The following is a 7,397-nucleotide window of genomic DNA, read 5'->3' on the forward strand; positions in this document are numbered from 1 at the left end:
CTCGTCTCTGCGTTCCGCATCTGCTTCGCAATGATGATGATAATTTAGGTGCAAGCCATACAAATGCCGGTTTTTGTTACATTTACCAGAAATATTTATTTAAAACATACTATAGATTAATTGATCGTGTAACCGGCTTTAAAGAGCCTCCAAATGTTTTCTCGTGGACAGTGAGCGGTGAAAATCGAATGTGGATGTACAGTGACTGAAACTTCTCACGAGTGCGAACTGGCATTTCCTCCTGGAGGTTTGCTATTGAAAGGCCACTTTGCTTGTCATCTGGCTGCAAGTGCAAGCTGGGTTAGCTGAATTTCAGCGGTGCCTTTCAGAGCGCGGCATTGGACCTAGAGGCATAAAGACTGCCCTGAACAGCTCCCAGCCGCTGCTACCCACACCACCCCTCCTTTAGGCACTGGTTTAAAAGGATAACTTAGGGGGCTCCTGGGTGGCGCAGTCGGTTAAGCGTCCGACTTCAACCAGGTCACGATCTCACGGTCCGTGAGTTCGAGCCCCGCATCGGGCTCTGGGCTGATGGCTCAGAGCCTGGAGCCTGTTTCCGATTCTGTGTCTCCCTCTCTCTCTGCCCCTCCCCCGTTCATGCTCTGTCTCTCTCTGTCCCAAAAATAAATAAAAACGTTGAAAAAAAATTTTTGAAAGGATAACTTAAGATGGGAAAAGTATTCAGTTCTCAAGTATTCCAGACCTCCGAGTATGTTTTCTTTCTTCCGTGTTTATCTACTTTCTATTTCACATATCACGAAATGTAAGAAGGCATATTAACATTTAAACATCAGCTCAGTTCTGCAGAAGGGAGGACATTCAGGGAGGGTTTCTATGGCAACTTTGAATGTACCAACTTAATTCAGGGCTTGCCGCAGCGCGGTCACCTCCATTATTGCTCTAGTCCCAGACATTCTTTAACTCGCCTGACCAGCCATGCGGTTGGGAATCCTGAGTGTCACCCAGGATAACCGCTACGACAGCTACCTAGCATTTTCTTTATTCCTGGGAAGGGGGCCAGCTTGGTGAATCAGTCTGGCTGCTGGTCTCCCTAAGAACTACTCCTGTTATTTGACTTTACAAATGGTTACTTTCATTGTTGGTCGGAGCCAGCTGTAAAAGAGCAAACTGGGTGTCAGCACCAACCAAGATTAAGAGGCAAAATGACGCTCCAGATTTTAACCAGTGCAAAGTGCAAGTTGGGAAATATCTCGTCTCCAAGCAAGAAGACTAGTTACTAATGCGAAACACAGCAAGTATGAATGGTGCTTTCAAAATTTCACATCCAGTTTCCTTCACTTTGCTGGATTGCCTCCCTAACCTTTATATGGGACTTTGTTTCATTCCGCAGTTCCTGCTAGGCAAGAAGGATCATAGCTAGAAGGATGATAATTCCTTCTACAGACTTAATTGGTAAGCCTGAAATTGCTGTGCTGGTTGAATATGAAATTATATCCTCCTTGAAGGGAAACATAATTTAGCACTGGAGCTTTGGGTCATTTAAAGGTAAAATATCATTATGCCTATGTACAAAGGCAAAGTAAAACTTGTATCAAAAATGTTATTTTGGTGCTGGCTTCAGCAGCACATATACTAAAATTGGAATGGTACAGAGATTAGCATGGCCCTTGGGCAAGGAGGACACTCAAATTCGTGAAGAGTTCCATAAAAAAAAAGGTTATTTTGGGGGCACCTGGGTGGCTCAGTCGGTTGAGCATCCGACTTTGGCTCAGGTCATGATCTCGTAGTCCGTGAGTTCGAGCCCCGCGTCAGGCTCTGGGCTGATGGCTCAGAGCCTGGAGCCTGTTTCCGATTCTGTGTCTCCCTCTCTCTCTGCCCCTCCCCCGTTCATGCTCTCTCTCCCTCTGTCCCAAAAATAAAAAAAAAAATAAACGTTGAAAAAAAAAAAGAAAAAGAGAATAATAGGTATTTCCTAACTTGAACTCCAAATTCTTCTCTCTCGCTCTCAAAAATAAATAAACATTAAAATCTTTTTCAAATGCTATTTTTGATTAGAAAAAGAGAATAATCAGCATTTCCTAACTTGAACTCCAAATTCTTATTGTTTCACCTTAGGGAGATATTTGATTCTATATTTTACTTCTATTGTGTGTGTTATTGTAAGGGGGAAATGATGAGGATTTAATTTTTACCGAATTAGAAATAATGTGACAGTTTTTTTCCTCAAACTTCCAAAAGTTACCTTTGGACTGATAGCAAGTGGAAAAAACACTAGCCAAAACACTGAAATTTTAGAAAGTTATGAACAGTTGGGACAAGGTTATTATGACAACTTTATTATTACAGTTTTTATTTCTCCTGTAGCTGATAAAATATACACTAGTCTTTACAACTGCTAAAGAGATAGTGAAATGAAAGAACAGAGCTCTTGGTAAAACTGATTTAATTCAACTGTTGTGCTTTTGGCCACAGAGGATCCCATTTATGGTTGGTTGGCATGGATGAGACCATTTACTGTTCCTGAGTGTCCCTGTATGTCCCTGGGTAGTGGCCATCTTTGGCCCTAGGGAGCCTCAGATCATTCTTGTTTCCATTTTGTCTCTCTTTCTTTCCTGGCCTTCTTCCTGCTTCTACTCAACGAGAAGTTCCAATATGGGCCAACCACCATATTAGCATTATGCATCCAGAGCTGAATGAGCCTGAGTCTCTGCCTTCATGGAATTCTTGGTGTGATGGGAAACAGTCACGTATCTTTATCTAACATGGCACATGTTTGTCGTTCCTGATTATCTTAGTCTGTATATTGGGGAAGCCCCAGAGGTTGAGTGTCATGTAGCTATAGTTATTATGAAGTAACCTTAACTATCTGTGGGACAGAACTCCTGAACTGTCTTTGTCAGAATATATTATCCAATATAATATTAGATACTACTTATCTGATATAATATTACATACATAATTGACCCACTAATGCCCATCCAGGAAAACTACAAGTTGCAATTACTGAGGATGCTGTAAGGTTCCACTGGCCCCGAGAATGTCTTTCCATACAGTCTTGTCTTTCCATATGGCTGGCAATTTCTATTTCCAGCATTCAAATGTCCTCTTAAATGAATCTTCTTTAAGAAGCTTATCTCTTTAACCAATTTCACTTTATATTACCCAGATTATCTTTATATCACCAGCACTATGGCGTACTTCTGGTAGAAAGTTGTTAGTCTAGGGGCACCTGGGTGGCTCAGTCTGTTGAGTGTCTGACTCTTGATTTCAACTCAGGTCATGATCTCATGTTTCATGGGATTAAGCCCCACATTGGGCTCTGCACTGACAGCACAGAGCCTGCTCAGGATTCTCTCTCCCTCTCTCTCTGCCTCTCCCCCACTCACGTGTGTGTGTGTGTGTGTGTGTGTGTGTGTCAATAAATAAATATTTAAAAAATTGCTAGTCTAGATGCTGTTTCTCCACTTGACAAGGAGCTAATTCTCTGTTTGTAGTAGTGCCCTCTCTGTTCCCAGATAGGGCAGTGAGAGTTCTTTGTTCTATATATGACAAGAGACTTTTACATTTGGATTTCTGTATCAGAAAGGCTGATGCACTAGGAAAAGGAGCATAGGCTAACCTTTAAGCTATCAACTGTTACGTGAGTTTTTTTTTAATCTTTAAGATTAAAATCTTAAGATTAAATTAATTTATTTAATCAAACCTCTTCTATCCATTGCTTTCCAACAGAAAAGAGGAAATGGGTGTGGTGGAAAGAGATCTAGGAGCCCATGGGTCGCTGAGACAATACTGGAGGGCTGGTGTCCTCACAAAGGACGGGGGGAGGGGGACTTTATGTGCCTGAGGGACACGAATAACATCACCTGGAATTTTCTCTGCTCATTCACTGCAATTCCTCCTTTAAAACACTCAAGGAACCTCATTGGGAGGAAGTTAGGTGCTGGGCTAGGCGGTTCTTTCTCTACACATCAGATTCTGGCTGTTTTGATAATGTTTTTACGTACTTATTGTGTGCCACACATATGCTAGGCTTTGAGAATATAAAGAGGCACTAGAGATATGGTCCCTCTCTGTTTTCAAACTCTGCTTAGTGGGGGCAAGAACGTATTTGTTATTCCTCCTTATACCCTCAAAGCATAACATCGCATCTGACACTTAGTGTTTTCTACTTATTGGTGGAGACAGACCCTTAACCAGATAATTTCAATGTAAAACAGTAGGTGAGGGGGCACCTGGGTGGCTCAGTCAGTTAAGTCACCAGCCCTTGATTTCAGTTCAGGTCATGATCTCATGGTTGTGAGGAGTTGGGCTCCACATTGGGAGTGGAGCCTGCTTAAGATTCTCTCTCTCTCTCTCTCTCTCTCTCTCTCTTTCCCTCTTCCCCTCTCCCACTTGTGTGTGTGCATGCTCTCTCTTTCTCAAAAAAAACCCACCACTACCACCACCACCAAAGAAACCTCCAAAATAAAGCAGTAGGTGAGAAAGCAATGGAAATCCTCCAAAGAGTCTCCTAACCCACTGTCGTTGAGTCCTAAAGGATCATCACATGTTAACTGAGCCAAGAAGACTGTAGAGAGCTTCCAGACAGAAGGAATGGCATGAGCAAGTTGTGGGAATCTAAAATTGCATGCCTTCTGGAATAACTGCAAGCTGCATGGTGTTAATAAAGCCAAGAGTCCCAGGTGGATCACCGAGAGAGAAAACTTGAGTGGTAAATACAGACCAGACTTGTGCCCTATGGGACATATGGAGAATCTTGGGTTTTACTCTATAGGCAATGAGAAGTCATTTCAAGGTTTTTAAGTACAAATCAATCTTCTGTATGATATTATCTCCCCCGCTGGTAATAATAATATCTAATATGTATTGAATGCCTACTATGTACTAGATACATGTCTAGGTGCTTCACATGCTTTTCCTTTTCTCATTTTGCAGAAGAGAGAACCTCTACACAGAGAGATTAAGTAACTTTCCCAAGGTCACACTTGTAAGTGTAGAGTTTGAAGTTGAATCGGGTCTTTGTCACTGTAGCCAGAGGCAGGGAGAGTCTGCAGGATTTCACAGAGAAGTGTTATAACACCATGTTTTTTTTTGTTTTTTTTTTTACTTGAAATGGTTTTTCTTTATAACTAACACTAGATTTTCAAAATCCTGAATCTTTAGAATATACAATTCTTCTTTTTTCTTTCTCCATTGTTCATATGTCTGCCTTTCTTAAAGAGTACAGGGAAAACATTAATTGTGAATTCCTTTTTCTTCCAACATATATGTAAAAGTTATAGATAAGGCATTAATTGGATCACCTAACATACTGAATTTGCTTTTTGTGAATCATTTAAGGATGGAAATACCATTTGCTTCTTTCTTATGTCCCTCCAACCCAGTGGCTTCTTTACTGGAGACTCTAGGTCAGCACTCTCCAGTGGAACTTCGTGTGATGATAGAAATATTCTATTATCTGTGCCATCCAATACCATATGTGTAGCTAATGAGCACTTGAAATGTGGCCAGTGTGCCTGAGGAACTAAAATTTAAATTTTATTTTAATTATTTTAAATTCAAATTTTATTTAATTTTAATTATTTTAAATGTAAATATCCACATATGGCCAGGGGCTACTGTTTTGGACAATATAGGTATAAGACATTTCCATTACAGAAAGCTGTATTGGATAGTGTTACTCTGAAGCATCTACCTTTGTTAAGCAACAACTGGCACCTGTAATCCTAATATTACTGAAAATGAAAGCCTCCTCCATAATGACCTATTAACTTCTATCTGAGAGGCCTTGCTGATAATTTTCCAATTTTTTTCACATTTTCAATTAGATTTTGGATCTCATCCATTGTCTCCTGGGGTAGTAAATTATTCTCTGAAAGCAAACCTCATGAGATCAGTGATTCTTCCACAAGATGTAGAAGTTTTAGAATTCTCATCCTAAAGAATCCACTAAAAAGTCCGCTAGGACTAGTGTTAAAAAGAATAATAGTGTTAAAAAGTGTTAAAACACATAATAGTGTTAAAAAGTATAAAATCCTTAGGGATAAGTTTAACAGAAGAAGTCCAAAATTTATATTTAAAAGTTACAAAATATTGAAAGATGTAAATAAATAGGAAAACATCTCATGCCCATGGACCGGAAGACTTAATGTTGTTAAGATGACAATATTCCTCCAGTGAATCTGCAGATTCAAAGCCATCCCTCTCCAAATCCCAGCTGAACTCTTTGTAAAAATTGATAAACTGATTTTCAAATTTATAGGGAATTGCAAGATACCAACCAACGTCAAAATAATCCCGAAAAGAACAAAGTAAAAAGACTCACACTTCCTGATTTCAAAGCTTACTACAAAGCAGTGGTAATCAGGAAAATGTGGTACTGGCATAAGTATAGACATATGGATCAGCAGGATAGAATCAAGAATCCAGAAGTAGTTCATGTATCTACAGTCAGGTGTTCTTAAACAAGTGTGTCAAAATCATACAATGGGGAAAGAGCAATCTTTTCAACAAACGGTGCTGACACAAGTAGATAGCCCTGTGCAAAAGAATGGAGTTGGACTTATTTCACACTAGAGATAAAAAATTAAATCAAACTGGATCGAAGACCTATATGTAAGGGTTAACCTATAAAACTCTTAAAGTAAATTTTTCTGACCTTAGATATGGCAAAGAATTCTTATTAATGACTCTCAAAGCACCAGCAACAAAAGAAAACAGGCAAGTTGGACTTCACCAGAATTAAAAACTTTTATGCTTCAAATACACCATCAAAAAATAAAAAGAGCCCAAAGAATGGAAGTTGTGGGAAAATTATATATCTGATAAGGGATTAGTATGTAGAATATATTAAGTAACTCCTAACTCAATAAAAAAAAAAAGCAAATAACTCAATTTAAAAATGGGCAAAGTGTCTGGATAGATATTTCTCTGAAGATATACAAATTGTTAATAAGCACAAGAAAAGATGCTCAACATCTTTAGTCATCAGAAAAATGTAAATCTCACCATGAAATACCACTCCAGACCCCCTAGGCTGGCTAGAATTAAAAAGTCAGATAACAACAAGTGCTGGTAAGGATGTAGAAAAAACAAGAACCCTCACATGTTGCTATTTGGAATATAAAATGTTTCAGCTGCTTTGGAAGACAGTCTGGAAGTTCTCCAAGTGATTAAATATAGAGTTACCATATTATCCAGCAATTCCACTCCTAGATATATATTCAAGAGAAGTTGAAAAATATGTCTGCACAAAAATTTGTACACAGATATTTATAGCGGCATTACTCATAATAGCCAAAAGGTGGAGGTAAATCAACAAACAAATGGATAAACAAAATGTTTATGCAAAATGTTTATATTGTTTATATATATTCCATTATATTCACATAATGGAATTTTATTTGACAATTAAAAAAGAATGAAGCACTGATACA

The 7,397-nt window shown here is 38.9% G+C and overlaps 1 non-coding gene across 1 annotated transcript; it reads left to right on the forward strand.

Moving 5' to 3' along the window:
- The first annotated feature begins 1,569 nt into the window (after positions 1-1,569).
- On the forward strand, positions 1,570-1,673 carry LOC112863227 (U6 spliceosomal RNA). Its single transcript, XR_003223884.1, has one exon. It is a non-coding gene; the product is annotated as a U6 spliceosomal RNA (small nuclear RNA).
- Positions 1,674-7,397: the final 5,724 nt, after the last annotated feature.

This window comes from Puma concolor, chromosome E4 (assembly GCF_028749965.1).
Source record: "Puma concolor isolate L17-30 chromosome E4, mPumCon1.1.hap2, whole genome shotgun sequence".
In the NCBI taxonomy this organism is placed as follows: Eukaryota; Metazoa; Chordata; class Mammalia; order Carnivora; family Felidae; genus Puma; species Puma concolor.